Here is a 24,804-nt window from a genome sequence, read left to right on the forward strand (position 1 = left end):
CTAGTCCTTCTCTTCTTTAGACTAGAAATACCTAGCTCCCTCAACTGTCCATCATACGATTTAGCCTTCAGACCCTTTATAATCTTTGTTCTTCTTCTCTGTACACTTTGCAGGGTCTCAGCCTCTTTTTTGTATTGTGGTGATCAGAACTATACTCAGTACAGTATTCTAAGTTCGGCCTCACTGGTGCGTAACTCACTTTTTTCCCCAAACTGTGCAGTTTTTGAGAAAGATTTTTTTTTAAAGGAAGTTGAATTGCTGTTCTACTCACTCAGCCTTAGTCTTTCTTTTGTAGGAACTAGAATGGAAGGAAGAAGAAAGCAGCTGGGAAAACAGTATCATGGCACCATTCAGGAAGAAGTAGGCATGGCTGTGCACTGTGCAATTTTTTAAACAAAACACAGCTGGGTTGCCTGCAGACTTGAAGGCAAAAGGGTTATGCCAAGTATGGGTGAAATTTAATCCCCTTGGAAATCTCTCTGGCCCTTGCTATGGCCCTGTGACCTTTCACCCCTGGTTTTTTTTTTCCAGGTCATTCACCCAACATTCTCCATGCTCTTTCTGATCTTGTCTTCTTTTGGAGAAAGAAGACCAAAGACAAGCGTTTGTTAACTATCAAAGTCACAAGACTGATTAAAGTGGCTGTTAGAAGCCCTTGGCTTTATTAAATTGGGATCAGTATTATCATTCTTTTCTCTTCCCTGTGATGCCAAAAATAATAATTGCACATCTAACTAAGAACTGCTTCAAGAGGAGAAGAAGAAATAGCCTATCATGAAGATTTATGGCACTGCAGCTGTTTGTTAGCAATATCACTAACTAAACATGACATGAAGATCAATTAAGGCACTCCTGTTTAGTCAGATATGCGTATAAAAAGGCCAAGCAGAAAATAAAAGCCACTAGGTGGCACTGTGGTTTTGCAGAAAACTGAGATTAGTTTACAGCAGCTACTTTAAATATTTTTGTTTTTTTAGAATTTCATTATTGCCTACATTATTTTAAAAAAACATTTCAAAATTCTTGGAAAATGAAAAGATAGTTAGTCAATCATACCTTCACTGTAATGTATCTAGCAACTTTCCCATCTTCCAAATGTATATAGTGTCACAACACATATGGAAATCAAATCAATTCTGATGTATGTATTACCAAATAATCAGAAATTAAATACAGCTTTAAAAGACCAAGTGGCATACTATTCAATGAATTCTGAAAATCTTCCTTCTTTCTTCAAAATTCTAATTCTTCTTGGTTTTGTTGCATATTTTGTTAGATCAATCACGTCTAGGTTGATTTCAAACAATATCCCCACTTCCATTCAGTGGAAGTGAGAATCTCAGCAGAATCTTCCGAATGGTTTTACTGCATAGTAGACAACATGTTCCTTGCTGGGTCATTCTTTCAAAGATATGTCCTTACCTAAACACAGAAAAAGAAAGACCATGTTTGGACAAAAGAAGCAGTAGAAAGAGGAGCAACTGTTCAACTTATTTATTTATTTGGGTGTGTGTTTGTTTGTTTAAATTTATATTGCCCCTCTCACCAATAAGGAGATTCTGGGTGACTTATGATGGCTTTCCCATTGACTTTCCTTATAGGAAGGGAGTGTTGGAAATCGCAATTACTTGACAGTGTTTGACTGTAGAAGTGCAGAAGCACAGCAATGCTGAAGCAGACACTATTTTGTCACATTTCAATCCCAAAGGAATCATCTGCCCCACATTTTGAATGCATTCGGTAAGCTATCCCATTTTAGATATATTGATTCAAAATTGGTTACCCTATGAGGTTACCCTATTTGCTCAAAAGCAGGTTACAAACAACAGCATTAGCAATAGCACTTAAACTTATATACCGCTCTATAGTGCTTTACTGCCCTCTCTAAGCGGTTTACAGAGTCAGCTTATTGCCCCCAACAATTTTGGTCCTCATCTTACCCACCTCAGAAGGATGGAAGGCTGAGTCAACCTTGAGCCTGGTGGGATTTGAACTGCCAAATTGCAGGCAGCCATAGTCAGCAGAAGTAGCCTACTGTACTGCACTCTAATCACTGCGCCACCGCGGCTCTTGTGAGAATTTAGTAGTATATAGATATTTTTTAATTAACCTGACTCCTGTCATATTTCTTTCTTTTAGATCTCCCAAACCTGAGGACAAACACTGATAAAATACATGACAGCCCAGCATAGGCAAAAGCCTGGCGAATTGATGTCATTTCTATTTGTCTTGGGATGTTGTTGCTATTGTTACATGTGGTCAGTGGTAGCTCAATAGGCAGAGTAAATGACAGCTATCAAATAAACACTGACAGGCTGCAGTTCTCAGTGTTCCACTATTAACAGCAATAGCAAGCAATAATTGATGATTGGGTTTCTAAGAGCACATACATAAATATGTCCATAATCATATCATTTTGATGTCAAATAAATCTGCAAACAGACAAAACAGCCTCCCAAAACACTGAGATATCCTCAGAAAGGGAAAGGCCACTTTGATCCTTCCTTAGGAGAAATTTAAGAATGGGATTGGCAAGAAAGTCATTGAAGGCACTGGCTCCCACTCCCATCCTTAAAACTGTCTTGAAACCATAAACAATTCAAGATAGCTGGTAGAAAGAGAGAATTTTGCACCAGTATTTGGGTCTTGAGGAAGTGCTCAAGGATGAGAATGTGACAGAGTGGAACAATTCTTCCTGCGGTTATTCTCACTCGTAATACAGTGCTTCCAAATAGCAATAACAATAGCACTTAGACTTATATACCTCTTTATAGTGCTTTACAGCCCTCTTTAAGCAGTTTACAGAGTCAGCATATTGCCCCCAACAATCTGGGTCCTCATTTTATCCACCTCGGAAGGATGGAAGGCTGAGTCAACCTTGAGCCTGGTGAGATTCGATCTGCCAAATTGCAGGCAGTTGGCTGCAGAAGAAGTAGCTTGCAGTACTGTACTCTAACCACTGTGCCACCGAGGCTCTTAAGTGCTAAATTAAATCAACCATTTTTCATTAGGTTTCTGCAATTAATACCTGGATGCTTAAGATCCTTTATGTGTCCTAAGACCTTGCGAACCACTTACCCTCAATAGCTCCATGTTCAAAATGCAGATGCAAAGAAAAATGTAGCTGCTTAATATACACAATATTTGCATCTGAACTGCCCAGAGTTGGTGAGAATCAGGGGTGTAAAATTTAATACGTTGTTGTTGTTAAGTCAAGGGGGCAGGCTACACAGACGGACAGACACCCCCAGAACCCCCACACACCTCTCTCTCTCTCTCTCATATGTATATGTGTGTGTGTGTGTGTGTTTTTCTTAAATTTTCGCGGGTACTTACATGTATGGTATTCAGCTTTGTTCGGGTATTTTCCTACGTCATTGTAGTTGTGCTTTTAAAGTTGTAGTGACATTTTGGCAGAATCTCATCTGCCATCATCAGGCTTGTGTATTGGGTTCGTCTGTGTGTCAGGCTTTTGCAGCCATTTCTGCTTTAAATTTGGTGCTAGCCTCATGCTTTGTTAGAGTGGTTTTTTTCTTCATCCTGGTTGGTTGGGAGTCTTGGTCTATGTTTATTGGTCTTGGAGAACACAGCAAACTCCAAGACTATACATATAAATACCCGCGAAAACTTAAGAAACCACTTAAGAGAGAGGGAGAGGGAGAGTCACTTTTCAGAACTGTTGAACTAGAAGAAAAGAAGTTTCACATTTGTGTGTGTCTGTGTGTGCAGCCATATACATACCAACAACTTTCCTTATCAGTTAATTTCCTCAAGTTGTGATTAAGCAAGTTCAAGTGGCAGAGTGAGTTGTATATTATACAGAATTTAGATATTACACAGAGGAAGGAATCCAGAGTTTAGCTTTGCCCAACCTAGGAGATACCAGCATTCAGTGACCAACAGAAGAGTCATGCTACTGGCTTTCAGTTTGATAACTCACAAACTATGCGGGCTTAACATAATCAAGGATTTCTTCATTTATCGTCCAAAGATGAGAAAGCCAAGTAATTGCCACAAAATTTTTGAGAACTTCATCAGGTAGGAGACATCTCTCAGAATCCATTCCTGCATTGCTAGAATATTTAAACTAATCCTATATTGTGGCTGACGTCTTCCTACAACTCTCCCTCAAAACAGTGAGATTTTCATTCAAATTTTTCCTTCAGTCAGACTTAAGAAGTCAGATTTAAGAAGTGAATGTTCTATGCATGTTATGGATGGTTTTGTGCCACCCACACATACGTACACACATACCGTATCACTAAACCAGAAAAAAATGCTTTCAGTCTTAACTGAAAACAAAAAATAGTGATATAATCCCATTTTCCATTGTTTGTAGTAAGGTTACCAGATGTGGCTTGCAAAAATCCAAAGTACCATTAGATGGCAGCAAATATTTTTCTCTGTCCCTTTGCTGTCAACTAGTAGTGGTTTCTGTAAGCCCAGATCTGATAGCACTATTCTGCAGTTAGTTCTAAGCTTACCAAATCCACAACTAACCTTCATGAAAATCTTATCTCCAAGGAAATAAAACTTTGGTTTGATTTCACAAAGAGGCCTTATCTTAAATAGCAGAAGTAATAATTTGGGAAAGAACAAACTGTTTAGTTCTTTGGGGACCAAAGAACACAAACTATGTTGACTATGTTTTTGTGAAGTGTAATTCATGAAAATCTGAGCAAGAAATTAACGACCTCTTTTAAATTGATAAAAAATATTGACAATAAAACCTAGAACTGAGCCTCAGTTCACAAGATTTGATGATGCCTTGATTTGCTGATCTAAAGGCACATCCAGACATGTGGTAATGTAATTTAACCTATTTTTCATCATCAGTGGTGTGTGCATTTGGGCCTGTCTGCACTGTTTTAATTCAAAAGGAGTTAGGAAAAGATAGGAAAAAGAACCCCTTTCTGGAAGTAAAAACAGCCACCCATTACTCTGCCTATGGGGAAGAGTTTTGACAAATGTCTAAGCTATGAGTTTATCCATCAGAACCTGCTACAACACCTGGTCCATAAGACTAAGCTTAACACAAACTGCCTGGTAAACCATAGGATGCATTTGATCGGCTTCCATAAGGACACCATAACTTTATCAGGCTCCATGGAGGAAGCTAACTTTTCAGCTATCTTATAAATGTATTTTTTTAACATCCATTATTAAAAATATAGCCACAATATACTGAGTCAGATATTGGTCTGTCTAGCCTAGTAGTGCCAATAGCAAGTGCTGCAGAATGTATTATGGCCCCATGGAGAGATTGTGGGGGTTTAATTTAGAACTTTGTGCATGCAAAGCAAGTACTATATCATTAAGATATAAATTCTCCTCCTAATCTCTGCTACAGGGAAGAATCTCTATCTTAGTAATATAATCCAAATTGTAAAAAAAAAAAAAGCAGTTATTATTTTTGAGTTTTCTATAGCTTTGAAAAGCAATAGCAATTGGGCTAGTTTCATTCCCTTCTAATCAAGAGTGAAAAGGACTAAGACTCAAATTAAAGGCCCCTTATTACATTTGCAAAGGATTCTTGATTTAACTTCGTTCAATGCTTGTGTGGGCTTTCGATCTGCTCCCCACCCATTTTGTCTCTGGTTCTGGCAGTCATTTCCCAGCATAAAAGTTTGCATTGGTTTATTCTTTCAACTTCCACCTTCCTTTAGCAAAACATAGTCTCATTGCTTTGTCTCCAAAAACCATCACTGCATTGAACCACTTGACCTAAAAGGTGAGTTGTCTAGGATTTGGCTAGTTTTTATTGACTGACAGGCCTTAGCATTGTTTGCATTTGTAGAACAGTTGAATTACTACTATTTATCTGTTCTTTGTTTCTTTAGTGCCAGGATGAGCAACTAAGGATTAAATACAAGCAGAAAGGCTGGAATGAGTTCTTGCTCTTAGTCCTTGGTTTACATTCCCTCTGACCATATCTATCCAAAGAATTACTCTCTTTGATTTAACACAATACTTTTGTGGCTCTTATCTCAAAACAAATTACCTCAACTGATGAAGATTTCCCTAAGTTCTAAGAGTACATTTTCCATGTCCATGAGGTCATTTATCAAACCATATGGCAATGTTAAATTGATGAGGTGCCTCTCTTGATTAGTAAGTGTTCACTTATTTCTCAGATATTGTTTATCCTATGTACCCTATGTAAAGAGTACAAAGAAGAGCAGCAAAGATGATTAAGGGACTGCAGTCACATAAAGAACAGTTGCTGGAATTGGATATGTCTAGTTTAATGAAAAGAAGGACTAGGGGAGATATGATAGCAGTGTTCCAATCTCAGGAGTTGCCACAAAGAAGGGAGAGGTCAACCTATTTTTCAAAGCACCTGAAGCAGGACAAGAAGCAATGGATGGAAACTGATCAAGGAGAGGGGCAACTTAGAACTAAGGAGAAATTTCCTGACAGTTAGAACAATTAATCAGTGGAACAAATTGCCTCCAGAAGTTGTGAGTGCTCCAGAATTATGAATGCTTTTTAAGGAGAGATTGGACAAGCATTTGTCTGAAATGGTATAGGGTTTCCTGCCTGAGCAAGAGGTTGGACTAGATACAGTGGTCCCCAACCTTGGCAACTTAAAGACTTATGGACTTCAATTCCCAGAATTCCTCAGCCAGCAAAGCTGGCTGAAGAACTCTGGGAGTTGAAGTCCACAAGTCTTAAAGTTGCCAAGGTTGGAGATCCCTGGACTAGAAGACCTTCCACCTCTGTATTCAGTTATTTTGCTCTACAATTGTTAAAGATGGATTTGATCCAACTCAGACAAAGAGAGACACAACCTAGAACTAGAGAGACATTTCCTGACACTAAGAACAATCAACCAGTGGAACAACTTGCCTTCAGAAGTTGTGGGTGTTCCATCACTGGAGGCTTTTAAGAAGAGACTGGGCAGCCTCTTGTTTGAAATGGTGTAGGGTCTCCTGCTTGACAAGGGTTTCGACTAGAAGATATCCAAGGTTCCTTCCTGTTATCCTGTTACCCTATTGAGATCGGTTTAGCTGACTTCAGTGAAGAAACTAATTTTTTTCTCTCTAGTAAGGGCTGAAAAATACATGAAACAGACTTACTACTGTCTAGTGACTGAGCAATTATTTGCAATGGACACAAATGCAATAATCAACTTTAAATTACAGTCATTTGGTATATTGATGCTGGGTTAGAAACCAGGAGACTGTGAGTTCTAGACCTCTCTTAGCTATGAAAGAGGGCTGGGTGACTTTGAGCCAGTCACTCCCTCTCAGCCCAACCCATATCACAAAGTTGTGTTTTGGGGGAAATGGGAGACAGAACTATTAGATTTACCTTGATGAAAACATTCTTATTCTTTTATGCTTCAAGGATTTTTCCTCCTTTGACTGCAACTTCTGATCATGAATATTAAAAAGAAAGTGAAGGCTGGAAGACATTGAGATATCACCAGATATTCATGCATAGAAAAAAATATTCTGAAAATAGAATTATTACTTGTGTTGTACTACTCAAGGATAAATATTTCAGGCCCTTTTGCACATATTCATTTGTTCAGATTTAGATAGGGATCAAGAGCAGAAAAAAAGTTAAGAAAAATCATGCACCAAACATGGAATATGTTTGTGTATATACAGAATAAAAAAACAGAAGTAGAAGGGACCTCGAAGGTCTTCTAGCCTAACCCCCTGCCCAAGCAGGAGCGCCTAAAGTTGCAGAGATGTTCAAAAGAATTGGGGCTTTCATTGTGATATTTAACTGTCATCAAGCTGATTTTGAGTCTCTATCCCACAATAGATGCTATTTCCACTTTATGTATCTCGGTTCACTGTATAATCTACTGGATGTAAATTAGTAACAATGTACTCATTTTAAATTGTACAAATCATGTTCTGTCTTCAACTACTAGAAGATGGTGAATCCTGCTGTCTGATATGTCCTGACAGCAGGCAATAGGATCTCACTTTTTCCCAGGTGGATGGCTTTGCATTTTGGTGGGAGAAACACTGCAAAGAGCACTCGTACAGGTGAGTTTCTTTCAGGTATATTCCTTCAAGGAGCTCTGAGCCTGTCTTAACTTCCTGGTGAGTTTTCCCTTTTCTGCTTAAGATCTGCTTCGAAGAATCTCGCAACACGTGACTTCTGTGCTGTGATGTTTCCAGACATAATGCCAAGATGTTCTTTTGCTTATCGGTCCTGGGAGATTTAAAACAGGAAATTTGCCAGCTGCTTCTGCCAAGTGTTAATTGAAAGGAAGAGGTTGGGACATCTGAAGTTTGTATTTGGTGTTAAAGGTCAATTGAAAGAGGGGCTGGGGGAGGAAGAAAACTTTCAATTGTCACAGAGAGAAGCAATGGAGGAAAGGGCTTAGCTTTTTGTGGCTTATTTCCAAATTCTCTTTTTATTAGATAACTGACAGCATTGTTTCATCTTCATTACTGCCACTATTCTTTATTGTATCAAGGTGGGTAATATAAATCTTGTGTGTGGGGGGGTGTTTCTAGTTACTGTCCTCTGAAATAACTCTCCTTTTATATTGTTTTTCCATGCAGCTTTAGGCTTTTACTTTTTTTATAGTAGGCACTTCTGAGAAAAGCAAATATTTGTGAAGTGGTTGTTCATTTAAGAGTCACAGAGCAATATTTTTTTTTATTTTCTACAATGAGTAACAAAGGGTTTCATGTCTGTTTTTTTTAGCAGAGCTGGAACAATTATCTTCTTAGTGGCATTGGGAAAAGAGATTGACAAACAAACACATATTCACTTCAGGGAGTAAAACATGACAACTGTATAAATATGGCCTTTTAGATTAATATGTTTCTGATAATAGGCACAAAAATATCAGGTGATAAAGTTCTGGCATTAGACTTGGCAATGATGATACTGAAGTGGTTGATAGATGATCCTAAAAGGCAGAAGGGTATCAGCAATAAAAGAATAAGTCAAGAATGTGCCAGATGTAAAGAACAAATTAACAATCCTATTGCATCAATTGTAAAACATAACGGAGCAGCTATACGTGGGTGATTATGATTAGGAAGAAGTATCCCAGATGAAGCTTCCATGCACAACAGAACCTCTCTGCTCTTTGTTTAAGTTGCACAACTTTTTAGTCTTCCAGATAAGCTAAAGAAAGATCAAATCAACTCATTCAAGTTAATGCAATTCTTGGAACCTGTAAGGGGAAATCCCCAGACCAGGAGAATACTACTACTCCATATTAAGCCATTACAAAATTAGCAGGCAGGTGGACCTTTTCTCCATTGATCTAAAGCCTAAATAATAAAGACTTGTTTTTACCCACTGATTTCATCCACTTCTGAAAAAAAAATTAATTCTGTCTACTTACACCTTGTAGCAAAGGGAGGGAAGGAAGAAGGGGTGCTTTAGAGGTCAGGTATAGATAAAATATAGATCAAGCTCTACTGGTACATCTCTGAGTAAACCACAAGAATCAACATCCAATTCATTGGTGGGATTCAAACATTTTTACTACTGGTTCTGTGGGCTTGGCTTGGTGGGTGTGGCTTGGTGGGTGTGGCTTGGTGGGCGTACAGGGGAAGGATACAGTAAAATCTCCATTCCCACCCCACTCCTGGGGGAAGGTTACCACCAATTCTCTGAACTACCGTATTTCCCCATGTATAAGCACCCCCTTTGTATAAGCCACCCCCCCAATTTTGGGACTGTGAAGTTTTGAAAAAAATATTTTATTAGAGAAACAAGTTATGAAGAAAGAAAATTTACAAAGAAACAAAATTCGACGTCTAGATCTACAACTTCGGTCATGACGCCGAAAGCGGTGCGGGTGACGCTAGCAATCTACGCATCGGAACGAGAGTAGGAACGAAGCATTCAGGCCAATGCCTAGCGTATGCATTTCTATCGCGTACTTGCACTCGTAATCGTATCATCACGTACAATTTTTACAAAAAAGTATAGCATACTGCTGGAAAACCAGTTTATTCCTACTTTATTATTTTATGCATTTTTCACGTATAAAAAGTGTACCTGCTTTGTATATGCCACCCCCCTACTTTTTGGGCTTGAAAATTTTGGAAAAAAGGGGTGGCTTATATATGGGGAAATACGGTACTCAAAATTTCCGCTACCAGTTCTCCAGAACTGGTCAGAACCTGCTGAAGGCCACCTCTGATCCAAATGTCTAAATTGAAGTAACAGAATTACAGGTGTGATTTATAGTAAGTTAGAGATAAATGCATATTTATGGATGCAGGGATGCAGGAAGTAAGTGATTCTGCTTTCCTGATGCGTCTACAGGTAGAGCAAGGGGAGTCAAATGGAAAAAAGCATAATCGCCTCCCTAAACATTAATTTATTTAATAAACAGGTCTGTCTCTGTCTTAATGGTTGGCTAGTCACTGTAAAGAAAACACAATGCTATATTAAATGTGTTCATCCTATCTAAAAAGTGTATTTGATTCTATTTTAAGTTTCTTCAGTTTTTTTTTAAGATGAGGCTGTTTATGTAAGATCCTACTGAAGAGTTTTAAAGAGCTGAGGCTGTACTGACCTCTGACTTTGAAGCTTTGATTCTCTGCTGCCCTTCAGGCTTGTGTGACTACACTGCCTGAAAAGAATAGCAATCATGCTGTGTGAGTACATGGAAATTTATCCCATTAAAGCAATATTTTTTTATTATAGATTGTCTCTCCATGCTGCATTATTCTGTGGATCATCAGTTTATTGAAAGAATAAATAAATAAGCAAACAGATAAATATAAAATGCTAGCAGAAGTCAGGTATGATTTCATTTGCCAAAACTGTGAAGGATCTCTTGAAGCAGTATGCGGATGCTGCACTATGCAGTGATAAATTCAGCCAATTGAGACTTTGGATGCTGTGGTGTTATATTATCCTCAGCATTTGACAGTAATGCGTATTGCTGTACTTATCTTATAATTTTTTTAAAAAAAAAAGTCCCTGGGGCATGGCATTTTAGACCATCCTATTTACTTTGATGAGCTGACAAAAATATAAAAAGAAGTTTGCCATTTGTAAATTATTATAAATCAAACTCAAGAATAATGAGGTATATACTATGTTAAGGCAAACAGCTGAATAAGATAGCATTGTGCTGGTTTCACACAATATTAGGTTTGTAAAGTGCTGGTTATCACCTATAATAATGAGCTGTGGTGGCGCAGTGGTTAGAATGCTGGCTACTTCTGCTGACTGCCGCTGACTGCAATTTGGCAGTTCGAATCCCACCAGGCTCAAGGTTGACTCATCCTTCCATCCTTCCGAGGTTAATAAAATGAGGACCCAGATTGTTGGGGACAATATGCTGACTCTGTAAACCGCTTAAGAGGACTGTAAAAAGCACCATGAAGTGGTATATAAGTCTAAGTACTATTGCTATGGCTATAAAGTAGGGTGAGGCAGAGATCTTGGATGGGACCAAGGGAGTCTGCCTTCTCTGCCATGACTACCATGCAGTTTTGGTCAAATTACAAAAAGATGTTGAGACCCCGGAAAAAGTGCACAAAGAAGAACAACTAAGATGATTAAGGGTCTGGAAACAAAAACACTGCATATTAAATCAGGCTTAGTTTATTTAAGCCATAATTGGTGACTCTTCACATAATGATGGCTCATAAATGTTTATTTAGAAACCACCATTTAGAAACTAAACCACCATTGCGCTAAACAAAAATTCTGGAGCAGATCCTCATCATATAAGAAATGAAGCTATTGGGAAACTTAAGATAGCCTTGCTAGTAATGGAAACAACATTTTTGTCCTTTTCAAAGTACCCTGAAAATTATCTATAGCTTTAAAAAATATCCACACCATGAAAACTAAGAAAGGAAACATGCTAGGCTGGTGCTAGGAACATAAAAAAGCTACCTTATGTTAAATAGAACTATTAGTCAACCTGTCAATCAAGTTTATCTGTTGCACCTGTCCCCTCCAGACTGATGTACTGTATCTCAGTTCCCAGGATTTCCAGTCATGATGAACCTGGATCACTTTACCTTTGAAACTTCTAGATATAAACACACCTGGGAATGTTGTTAGTTGTAATTCTTCATAGATGTGTTGGTTACACTGGCATTTTTCATTTCCTGCAGAGCCTCTGAAGCATGTAACATTCCTACAACTGAACCAAAGGTGGTATTAAAGAAATTTGTTGCCTTAGGCTACACAAGTTCCAAATTATCTTTCCCAAAGCTCTGGAAAAGTGAATCTTGTGCAAAGCCCATCGCTTTTTTTTGGCAGATTGGAGAACAAATGGGAGAAAATTGCATTCGTGATATATCCATTTTTTGTTGGTGGCAATGAAAAGTTGGAAAGCTTCAAAGGGTTCCTGCAGCTGTGGAATGTTCAATGCTAAGTTTTTATCTGTTGACACAACTCTGGTCAAGGTGATGAACATTCCTCCAGGTGACTGACATAGATGAAGGTCCCTGGGGTCAACGCACAGGCATTCCAATTATGAGTTCTCATGAATAAATGGCCATGGGAAAGGGGAGAAAAATGAACATATTTGTGACATTCCAAATCTTGTTATACCTCAGGTCCCTCACCCCTCATCAAACTTTGTAGGAATGCTAGGAGGGATAAGTAAATAAGCTCACAAGATACACACAGGCTTGTCCTCATCATATCAGGATATGTGTGTGTAGAGAGAGGGGGGAGAGAAAGATTCTTTTTAGAGTGGGCATCAGAATTTCATTTTTTAATGTGTGCCAGTGTGTTCACAAATATATATATAAAGGCTATTTTATCAGTATCAATGTGTAATGTTTGCTAAAGATGAGAGTTCTCAATAATATAAGTGGCATTTTGATTCTTCACTTAACATTATTCTGTTGAAGTTAATTATGTTCTTCTTGTTCTCATATAATCAAAGGAAATATCAAATGATTAGGAAATCTGCTTTATTTTTTTTGTGAATAGAGGTACTCAGAAGGATAGAATTCACTGACCAGCAAGAACTTTTGGCAATGATGTTAACAAAAGAAAAAGCTGCCACTGCCTTTCAAAGAAATGGAAGCCCAGTTGCACTTGAACTCAGTGTATTCATAAGACTACAGTTTAGAATCCCTAAATCTCAGCATTCATTTCATTTCATTCATTCATTCAATTTCTATTGTCACCCATCTCAGTCAATGTCCTGGCTGGGCAGGTTACAATTCAAAACGTTGCTATCTCTGCAGGTTCGATTGAGCTCTATTGTAACAATGCATTTTTCTTCTGCTTCTAGGCCATTGCCTTCTGATTCCCCACCCAAAACAAGAAAGCGGTTCTCCTGTTCTCCAGACTCTATATATAAAATTGTTCAGTAAATTATAGTTTCCTTTTCTACATGTAATTGTTTGGAAAGAAAAGTTTAGCCAGCATGACGGTACTGAAGGGAGTAACCTTTAATTTCATACTGACATCAGTATTTAATGTTTGATTTGATCCATACGATTTCTTTTTAAACAAATCACTTTTGTTTAACAGATTCTTATCTGACTCTTCTTGTTAATCATTTGAACATCTTGCCTCATCTGTGAATACTATATCTCCAGATTTTGTGTGACACAGAAGTTTATACACGGTTTTTGTTTTGAAATTTGGGGCTGCAGCTTAATTTTATTTCTACTATCCTGACTATTGATTTCCTATATTCTTCTCTCTCTTTCCTACGTGCAAGGACCTGTAGATTACAGCATTAATTTATTGCAAGGTTACCTTTCTCTATCAGGAGATCCTACAGCTTCCACCATATCAACCCAAGGTTGATAGAGCTTAAGGAAAGCTTTGGTCAGTCCAAAGCTTCAGTCTGTCTATGTAACCAATGTATCATCCCCAAGCAAGATCACCATGGTCCAAGGACATAAGAAAAGCTGTGCTGGATCAGACCAAAGAATTCTGTAGCCTCTATGCTCATTTTGACAAAGCAGAGGCTTCTGGGAACCCCTTAAAGAGAGCATGAAGACAATAGCAAAAGTTGGGGGATTTTTCCAAACATTGTTTAAAATATAAAGAATAGGCAGGAACAACAGTGAATTGCTGAGATGCAAAAAAAGATCTGTGTTCAGAATTCCAATATTTTCATTCCCTAATTATGCAGCCTACATTTTCTTCATTGGACCAGAGATCGTATTCAGCAGGTTCTGATTAGTTCTGGAGAATCGGTAGTGGAAATTTTGAATAGAACTGGCAAATACCATCTCTGGCTGGCCCCACCCCCGTCTATTCTCTGCCTCCTGCTGATCGGCTGGATCTTCTTTTGTTGCCCTGCACAGGAGAATGGAGCTGGAAAGCAGGTTAGTGGGGTGGGGAGGGAATGGGATTTTGCAGTAACCTTCCCCCAGGAGTGGGGAGGGAATGAGGATTTTACAGTATCCTTCCCCTGCCACGCCTACCAAGCCAGGCCCACAGAATCAGTAGTAAAAAAAAAATTGAATCCCACCACTGCATTGGACTACTTATTGGGGGGAAGTGGGAATTCTTAATAATTTGTATGTCTGCGTGTTTATCTGCCTAGGGCAGTGCTGTCAAACTCCCGGCCCATTGTTGTGGTTGCCTGCAGCAGGTGCGGACGGCTGAGGAGAGCAAGGAATCAGATGAGGGGCCAGGACCATTGGGGAGTGGACTGCTGCCTTCAGAGACTGTGGTTGCTGGCAGAAGCGATGAGGAGGTTCCTAAGGAGCCTGTGCCAAGTGCACATGTGCATAGGGCTGCTTGTAGGAAAGAGCAGCTGCAGCAGCACAGGAGTAAGGCTGCAAGGTAATGGCTCCTCCTTCAAGAAGATAAAAGCCAGCTGTGTCTTTGCAGGAAACAAAGACGTTTTGAAACTCGAGCCTCGTGGACATTGCAGTATCTTAGTTGGTATTTGAAGACTCTTGTTTTGTAAAATATTTCTAGGTAACCTTATCTGTTATTCTTGGCAGCCTCGCACAGTTTTGGCGAGGCTTGTGTTTATCAAAGTTAATTAGTTTGCAGCAGCCTTTTAACCAGGGAATTTGTAAGTATCATTAAAAGGTTTCTGTTCCCTTCGGTTTGAGTTTGTTTTATTGGAAAAGGGTTTGGGTCAGAACACCCACGGGCTGGATGCGTCACGTGCTGGCCATGCCCACGCCCAGTTTAGTGAAGGGGACTGCCATGATATGAGTTTGACACGCCTGACCTAGGGCATTGTTTTTCTACTTTGGCAACTTTTAAGATGTGTGAACTTCCAACTCCCTGAATTCCTCAGCCAGCATGGAGTTGAAGTTCACACATTTTAACAGTTGCCAAGGCTGAAACACAGTGGTCTAGATTTTACCATTTTTTCCCCCACAAGCCTGCTGATATTGCCTTTGTGTGTGCATTTGTATACACAAAGGGTACCATTGTCCAAAGAATCACACTCTGGAATCAAGACATGATAAAACTTGAATAAAGGAGACCCCTAAAAGAATCAAATTGTTACAGCATATTTGAAGGCCAGATCCTTGCTTTGTGAATTAGTTACATATGAACATTTTCTCTCTTTAAACTGAAAGCTAACTTTTCTTCAGTTAAAGCTCCTCTTAATAAGCTGTCCACATAACATACACAATTTTAACAATATCCTTTTTGTTATTTATTTTCTCTCATTTTTTCCTCTCTGTGCACAGCTTAGAAAAGTAAAACATACGCATGTCCCTAAATATTGAGCATCTGTCTATTTGATATCTCTAAAAAAAAATTACAAAAGCCTGTATTGCTACAGAAACACTAGCCATTAGTAAGCAGTGTTGCTTAGAATGAAAAGCCTCAAAGAGACACGAAACTGTTGTTTCCAGCTGCAATACTAAGCTGAAGATTTTTTTTAAAAAGAGAGAGAGATGGGGCAAAAGATGTCATAATGCTGTCTGCCAAGTTATTTGGAACTTTGCTCTTCTCAGAAATTAATTATTACACAAGTGAGCTTTCCACAAAAAAAAACCCGCCCTCCCTTCCTTTGACATCAGATCTCTTCTGCCCATAACCATGTTTCCTTCAGATAACCAAAATAGACTCACATGGAAACATTGAACTGCCATGAATAAAATTCTCCCTGGCTTCTCTACTCTCCATCCCTGCCTTAAAGTTCCAGCATATTTTTAAGACTTCCTATTATCCTCTGTATATCCTCTGTATATTATTTTGGAGAAGGTGGGGGGTGCTTGTGGGGGGAGGGTGTCCCATAAAATATACACAAAGTTTTCCCATGGCCTGTTCCTGCCCAGCTCCTTACAGCACACTTTGGGCATTCGCAGCTGATGCTGGAATGTGGCATTTCCTTGACAACTATTAACCCCCAATTGAGAAGGACCAACTGCTTTCCATTGTGCGGAGTTTTGAGTGAAAGATGCTTTGTGAGATGATGTAATGCCATGTATGGAAATGAAACAAGAAGCTCAAATGGCATTTGGTAATTGTTCAGTGACTTCAAGGAGGAAAGAAAAAAAAGGACCCCAGAGAGCTACCTCCAGGGGCAGGGCAATCCTACCAAAGGAGAAAAAGTTTGCGAAGTTTGTGGCTCACACATGCCCCATGTTATAAAAGGAGTCCCTCCTTGCCGCATGTTCTGGGCGAAGAAGATTTAGAACACTGGAGAAACTGTAAATTATTAGCAGTGCTGCGTTTTATGGTGTTTGGGTTTGTGCTACTCTACCCACTTGCTTTTAGCATGGCAATAAATTATGCTTTGTTGTGACTCAGCATCCTGTTTTGTCTGAATTATCTGTTTAATCATCTGTTAATCATTAAACTGCCCACAAATTCCAACAGGTGGTGCTATAGGCAACAGGTATTCCTAAAGCAGGCTAAGAATGAAAATAAAGATAGGGAGCCAAGCTTTAACAGAGAGGGGGAAAAAATGATACCTATTCCAGACAGCAGAATGCCTCTGCCAAGGGGTCTAAACTCTGGCCAGGTTCAAAGAGGTCTGCTCCCATGACTAGAGATGCCTCGAGCACACCGGAGGCAGCTAATGTTTTTCAAAGAGAGCTGAAGTTACCAGCATTCCTCTTTATCCCTCATAGCAATTGCGGCTCCTTCACTTTCAGATCTGTCCCTGTAAAAAATAAACAAAGACTTTCATAACGTCTGGCTTTCTTTGCTTATGCTGCACTTCAAAAGAAACTTTGCAGTCATAAAAGAAAACCTAAGTGCCAAGGGATGAATGCACCGGGAGAGCTGTGTAAAACAGAGGGCTAAAAATAAGCCAGGCCCTGGCTCTCACACCGAGATTTGTTGTTAGTTGTGTCCGACCCATTGCTACTCCATGGACAATGTTCCTCCAGGCCTTCCTGTCTCTACCATTTTCTGGAGTCCGTTTAAGCTCACGCCAACTACTTCAGTGACTCCATCCAGACACCTCATTCTCTGCCGTCCCGTTTTTCTTTTTCCCTCAATTTTTCCCAGCATTAGACTCTTCTCCAGTGAGTCCTTCCTTCTCATTATGTGGCCAAGATATTTCAGTTTCATCTTCAGGATCTGGCCTTCTAAAGAGTTGATTTCCTCTAAGACTGACTGGTTTGATCGCCTTGCAGTCCAAGGGACTCGCAGGAGTCTTCTCCAGCACCATAGATCAAAGGCCTCAATTCTTTGGCCCTCAGCCTTTCTTATGGTCCAACACCGAGATTAAGCCAGGATAAAAGAGAGGGTGGAATCAGGGCTAAAACTACATTTTATTCATCTTAGAATCATAGGGCTGGAAGGGACTTTGGAGGTCTTCTAGTCCAACCTACTTCCCAAGGTAGGAGTTTTTATGCCATCCTTGACCAATCTTTTCTTAAAAACTTTTAAGACTTTTAAAATTCCAGTCTAGGAAAGGCTCTTGATAGTAGTGTAGGAAGTTAGCACCCAACCCTATCCTGGAAAATTGAAATATGCTAGGAAATATTAAAAAGGCAGAATATTTCCCCTAAAAAGAGTAGAAACTCAGAAGCAGAAATTCACCTCAGAAGCAGAAGCTCACCCCCACCTTTGTTAGTGGGTGGGTCATTAAGGCCTGGGCCAGAATACTTTACATAACAAAGATCTCCAGGTAAAGCTATAGCAATTGCCCAAAAGCCCTTTTCAGTGCATCATCATCCAGCAAGGCTCAACCAAGCCTGGAACTCAGAACAGACTTGCCCCTGTATGGCCCCATGGGAGTCTGACAACCAACCAGAATACAAGCTCCAATTCAAATCCCAACAAAGGTTATAAAACCCAGGCTCTCTCAGCATATCAGCCCTTCTTGGTCTTTTCCTTCACCTTGAAGCATGTGATCATCCTTTTCACTTTGGAGATCCAAGCCATGTGGTCCTGTCCACCATAAAACCATCTTCCCAAACAGCCTCCATGTTTCCAGTGTCTTTTTTCCCACTTGGAACTGAACCCAGAAGGATAATTCTTCCAACAGTAGCAATAAAAACCAAGGCTTTGTGGAACATTTGCGTCCCAAGATTCAGGTGAACAGCGCTAAAATAAATGAAAGCTATTTGCTCACATATCTGCAACTGAGCTATGGACTAGGAAAATAGGAGCATGCATGTAAGGCTTCAATCACCCAATTATTGGATGCTATTGATCTCTTTCCCAGCCTACTTGCAAATAGGAGTGCTTTTTTTGGTCAAAGAAAAGTAGCATTTAGAAGACCCTTTTATCAGAGTTTTGAAGCTACAGTGAAGTAGGAAGCTGTTAACCAATTGCTGGGATTGTTGAGAATTTTGGTTCCATCCCATCTGCTGACCTCAAATTTAAATAAGTCTATCATAAATTCTATCATTGTCTTCACAAACAGTGTTTTAGATACCATAGAAGTACTGAATATGGATGGTTATTTTATTTTATATGCATTTTCCTTAAAACTATTTGTGCACATTAACAGACAGACCAATTAACAGATAATCAGAGTTGGAAGGGACCTTGTATGTCATCTAGTCCAACCGCCAGGAGACCCCACACCATTTCTGACAGATGGGAGTCCAATCTCTTCTTGAAAGTCTCAAGCGACATGCAAATATTATTCTTGTTTTTTGAATAACTGAGTATTTTTTTCTTACTAGAAAAGAGGGGGGAGGGAATCTACAATTACCATTAGATTACATCCCATTCTTACCTCACAATTTTATCAATCCTGAACTCAATCTTGACTTTAAAAAAAAAAAACGGAATAATTTTTAAAAATTAGCAGCTTTTTATTCCTCCCCACAGCTCTTCCAGAGTCATTCTGGAACTGAGTGGCACCTATACTGAATAAATTTAGCCCCTTTGCAAAAGTTGGTTTCCCTGAAATCTTTTCATACATTGTCTTGGTATTTAGGCTACTTTTAAGAAACCAGACTTTGAAAATGTGTGTAGTATTATATACAATGAAACAAAAAATCAGTAGAGGGGAAAAATATTTAACAGTTTAAAGGGGTCTTTAAAAAGATGCAGGGAGATTATGTAACTTTAGATGCTTAACTGTGCTATGACTCAAATATCTATTTGATATATTACAGAATTAAAAGGATTAACCTTGCATTCCTTTCACAGTTGATGGCAATATTTATGTTGTAGTGAAGATAGTTTAAAACATTCAGCCACCAAAGCCTATTTAAAAACAGGGCCAGATTTTATTGCACGGAGCTACCCACACTTTCTTGAGGGGAGGCATGAGACTAAGATATTATTTATCCAGTTTTGGAGATGAAAGGCTATAAGTTGATCCTCTGGAGACATTAGGTTTTAAAGCCATGTTCCTAATTTACAAGGCATTTAGTGACGCAGTCCATTTGTATTTCAAAATGATGGCCATCATTTTTCCCAACTTTGTAAGCCAACATACGATAAAAAATATGTAGCTTAACAAGTGAGATAATCCTTTGAAACTCTTTTAAAGAAAAGTGCCAAGAGGGATATGTCAACACTTTCAATCTGTCAACTGTAGGCTGTGAAAGGAAGGTAGGATGCCTTGTGTTTTAACAGCAGTTATAGAGAGTAGGAGAAAATTCAGTAGAATTAGGTCTTCTGAAGGACTCCATTTTCCATTTATTTTTCTGCATTTTGTGTTTTGACATGCATTGGAATTTTTCTGTAACATGTAAAATATTAATAAGAATATTCTATGTTCAAATAATAGAATTAACACCAACAGCAATGATCCAGGAAGATATACAGGTGAAACTTGAAAAATTAGAATATCGTGCAAAAGTTCATTTATTTCAGTAATGCAACTTAAAAGGTGAACCTAATATATGAGATAGACTCATTACATGCAAAGCAAGATAGTTCAAGCTGTGATTTGTCATAATTGTGAAGATTATGGCTTACAGCTCATGAAAACCCCAAATCCACAATCTCAGAAAATTAGAATATTACATGCAATCAATAAAACAAGGATTGTACAGAGAACAATATCGGACCTCTGAAAAGTATAAGCATGCATATGTACTCAGTACTTGGTTTGGGCCCCTTTTGCAAAAATTACTGTCTCAATGCGGTGTGCCATGGAAGCTATCAGCCTGTGGCACGGCTGAAGTGTTATGGAAGACCAGGATGCTTCAATAGTGGCCTTCAGCTCTTCTGCATTGTTTGGTCTCATGTCTCTCATCTTTCTCTTGGCAATGCCCCATAGATTCTCTGTTGGGTTCAGGTCAGGTGAGTTTGCTGGCCAATCAACCACAGAAATCCCACGGTCATTGAACCAGTTTTTGGTGCTTTTGGCAATGTGGGCAGGTGCCAAGTCCTGCTGGAAAATGAAGTCAGCATCCCCATAAAGCTCGTCTGCGAAATGAAGCATGAAGTGCTCCAAAATCTCCTGGTAGATGGCTGCATTGACCCTGGACTTAATGAAGCACAGTGGACCAACACCAGCAGATGACATGGCTCCCCACATCAACACAGACTGTGGAAACTTCACACTGGACTTCAACCATCTTGCAGTGTGTGCCTCTCCATTCTTCCTCCAGACTCTGGGTCCTTGGTTTCCAAATGAGATGCAAAAGTTGCTCTCATAAGAAAAGGACTTTGGATCACTGAGCAACAGACCAGTTCTGTTTTTCTTTAGCCCAGGTAAGACGCTTCTGACATTGTTTGTTGTTCAGGAGCGGCTTGACAAGAGGTATATGACATTTGAAGCCCATGCCCAGGATCTATCTGTGTGTGGTGGCTCTTGATGCACTGACTCCAGCCTCAGTCCACTCCTTGTGAAAGTCCCCAACACTTTTGAATGGCCTTTTCCTGACAATCCTCTCCAGGCTGCGGTCATCCCTGCTGTTTGTGCACTTTTTCTTCCACACTTTTCCCTTCCACATAACTTTCTATTAATGTGCTTTGATACAGCACTTTGGGAACATCCAACTTCTTTTGCAATTACCTTTTTGAGGCTTTCCCTCCTTATGGAGGGTGTCAATGATGGTTTTCTGCACAACTGTCAGGTCAGCAGTCTTTCCCATGATTGTGATTCCTACTGAACCAGACTGAGAGACCATTTAAGGCTTCAGGAACCCTTTACAGGTGTTTTGGCTTAATTAGCTGATTAGAGTGGGACACTTTGAGCCTAGAATGGTGAACCTTTTCACAATATTCTAATTTTCTGAGATTGTGGATTTGGGGTTTTCATGAGCTGTAAGCCATAATCATCTCAATTATGACACATCATGGCTTGAACTATCTTGCTTTGCATGTAATGAGTCTATCTCATATATTAGTTTCACCTTTTAAGTTGCATTACTGAAATAAATGAACTTTTGCACGATATTCTAATTTTTTTGCATTTCACCTGTAAAGCACATCCATGTGAACTTGGGTGCTTGAAGACTAGACTCAAGTGATCAGGGACAGCCTATTTTCATACTCCCAAAGTGTCCTGGATCTTGGACCTTTTGCATTACATTAGACAGAAAAAATTATTGGTGAAAATCACAAAAAACTTGTGTTCCAAGTATATCACTGGCATGATTCCAATAAATTTCTGCTACTCCTATTCAAAGAAAAAGACTCAAGTATATTGAACTTAGCAGTATAAACCAAGGAGAATCTTGAGAACATGTCAAGTGCTCTCAGATAATCTGTCACAGAGGACATGGCCAGTTACAAAATTCCTTTTTGATTGTCCTATTTATTTATTTCAGGGGAAATGGAGATCCATTTTCTGCCATTGTTCAGCAATTACTCAAATTCATTTTGGCCCACAACAAATCATCCTGAGATATGAAATACTTTTGAGTGCTGGAAATGCGATAGCTCCCAAGCAGAACCTTTTGTAGATGAGTTTTATATAAGGAGCAAAATGTATCATTAAAATAAACCCTCCAGGCAATAATTTCTGGAAGAATCTCTGCATATCATGTGTTTTTTTCTACTCCCTTTCTTGGCTTGAGCCTTCCTTTGCTTGTGCAGCCTTTGCTGGCCCTTGCTGCTTTTCAAGAAGGCTATTTGCCTCCAGGGAAACATCTGAAAAAGTCTGGGACCAAAGAAAAGGGGGGGGGAGTGGTATCTCACTTTGGCTTGCAGAGAAATTAACAGGAATTTACAAAGGACAGTTTCAGTGTGGACAATTGCTTCCAATTGTGTTTGTTTCAGGGTTTCAGCGCCGCAGAGCTGCTTTGAGTCACGTCTGCCTCTTCTCAACCCCTTATTCATTCTCTAAGTTCCTTCTTTCATTTTAAAGGAGGGAAGAAGGGAGGAGGCAAGATTACAGTTTCCAGACTGTACCTGCCAGATCCTCCATTCTGGGTGGATCTGAGAGATACTGAGAGGTAAATCAAAACAAGCACTTCAGGAGCGAGTGGGGTAGGGGAATCAAGGACAAAAAAAAATGAACATGCTTTCAGGAAAAAGCATCAAGAATGAACCACTGCTAATCCCCCTATAATAAAATGTATGTATCATTTAACTTCTGGAATTTTAGCCATGTGGAACCCTACTTGCTTAAAAAAGAATACAGTGGTTAACACAGACACAGACACACACATACACACAAAGACAAATACCACTTTACTGGCATTAAAACTAGGTGAAACTGGAACTCAGCCTCACTTCCAAAATGTCAACATTGCTCAAGATTCCAAGTAGTTCCCTGATGCATTAGAAACCTATCATTATTTTCAGCAGCAAACCTACGTGACTATGCCACTTAAATATATTTGCACACGTGCTTTCAATTTAAAAAAAAAATCTGGGAGGCCACCGAGAAGGTGCAAAGGTACAAAAACCAAACCTACAATCTTAGTTAGTGATGGTAAGTAGGTCTGCGTCTGGTCAATCTCTGCTAAGGAGATTGTTGGGGATTTTCACGCAGGCTTCCATGAAACTTAAGTATAATGAAAGAAATAGGGATTGAGAAAAGAAGAGCTGCACAAGAGAAGATTTTAATAGAATAAGCTATTACCGTAATTTATTAATCAAGCACAATCTTCTCTAACATGAAACTGTCCAGAAATGTCAGACTAGAACCTACCATTGTTCTGGAAATGAAATTAAGCCCAACACAGCTGGTGGTTTACCTTAAATAATTTTTAACATAATTTTATAGTACTTGTTCCAGAACTTACATAAAGCTGTAGTAAAAGCAGTTTTATTTTAATCATTTCTATTGAGACTGCAGTTTGAGATGACCATTGATGGAATCATGGTCTCTACTGAAAATTTTTGGGCAAATCATAATGAACTAAATAAATATTTTTAAAAGGAGATAATTATAAGCCATTGTATTTTTTTTATTATGCTGATCAGTTTCAGCTGGCTGTTCTTTAATGTTTTCAAAAGTTTTGATATTTTTCTAGCAGTTTGATCATGCTTGGGATGGTTCTATCATAAAAGGGAGTTTATGAGAGAGAAACAAGGGAGGGAAGGAGAGAGAGAGATAAATTTGGCACAGATTGCTTCTTCATCTGCACAACTATTCATAAGCAAAGTACTGAATAGTTGCTTAAGAACTGGATAATTAGGTGATCATAAACAATTTTGTTTTGTACCAAATAATTTACATTTACATAAAGTTATTTTAATGCTGGCAATCTAGTCTAAACAGTATAAACTTTCTGACTCAAACACCAGAGGCAAAGAATGCAATTTGGCATTATATTTATTCATAACTAAAGATCATGTGTGCTTCTAACACCTTCCAATGACCCAGCTAATTGCTTGAATTGTAATTCAGTTGCTGTAAGTGATAGCATGAGTTATGCCAGCAGACCTATGAGGAATTCCCTATAAGCTATATTTTTAGAATGATTTTAAAAGAACCTGAGCATAATTCCATACCTTTTTATTTTATTTTATTTATTTATTTATTTATTTATTTATTTATTTTTATTTGATGTGTCAATTGCTTACAAGATAAGAGGTATTAGTATATACACAGGTATAATAAGTATAAGTATGAATACATGAAATGGGTACGTATAAGAAAAGTTATGAATACATGAAATGGGTACATATAAGAAAAATAAAAGAAACCATAGGACAGGGATGTAGGCACGTTGGTGTGCTTATGCACGCCCCCTACAGACCTCTTAGGAAAGGGGTGAGGTCAAAGTAGACAGTCTAAGGTTAAAGTTTTTGGGGTTTGGGGAAGAAACCACAGAGTCAGGTAGAGTATTCCAGACATTGACCACTCTGTTGCTGAAGTCATATTTCCTGCAATCAAGTTTGGTGCAGTTAACCTTGAGTTTGTATCTATTGTGTGCTCTTGTGTTGTTATGGTTGAAGCTGAAGTATTCATTGACAGGTAGGACATTGCAATGTATGATTTTATATACCATACTTAGATCAGACCGAAGACGGCGTAATTCTAGGTCTAATATTTCAAGTCTGGTGGCATAAGGTATTCTACAATGAGTAGAGGAGTGGAGAACTCTTCTTGTGAAATATTTCTGGACC

At 38.9% G+C, this 24,804-nt stretch overlaps 2 long non-coding RNA genes across 2 annotated transcripts in view; one reads left to right on the forward strand and one right to left on the reverse strand.

The window, feature by feature from the left end:
- Positions 1–638: 638 nt before the first annotated feature.
- LOC148127676 (uncharacterized) overlaps positions 639–24,804 on the reverse strand; it is a 31,971-nt gene continuing 7,805 nt past the window's right edge. Inside the window, exons 2-3 of the long non-coding RNA XR_015744478.1 lie at positions 12,006–12,103; positions 639–1,422 (exon numbers count right to left, since the gene is read on the reverse strand). This is a non-coding gene — a long non-coding RNA (uncharacterized LOC148127676). The remainder of the gene's footprint in view (positions 1,423–12,005; positions 12,104–24,804) is intronic.
- Positions 7,956–14,793, forward strand: LOC148127677 (uncharacterized). Its single transcript, XR_015744480.1, has 3 exons — positions 7,956–8,006; positions 14,066–14,261; positions 14,483–14,793. It is a non-coding gene; the product is annotated as an uncharacterized LOC148127677 (long non-coding RNA).

This window comes from Pseudonaja textilis, chromosome 1 (genome assembly GCF_049901715.1).
Source record: "Pseudonaja textilis isolate UNSWEBS1 chromosome 1, rPseTex1.2, whole genome shotgun sequence".
Taxonomy (NCBI): Eukaryota; Metazoa; Chordata; class Lepidosauria; order Squamata; family Elapidae; genus Pseudonaja; species Pseudonaja textilis.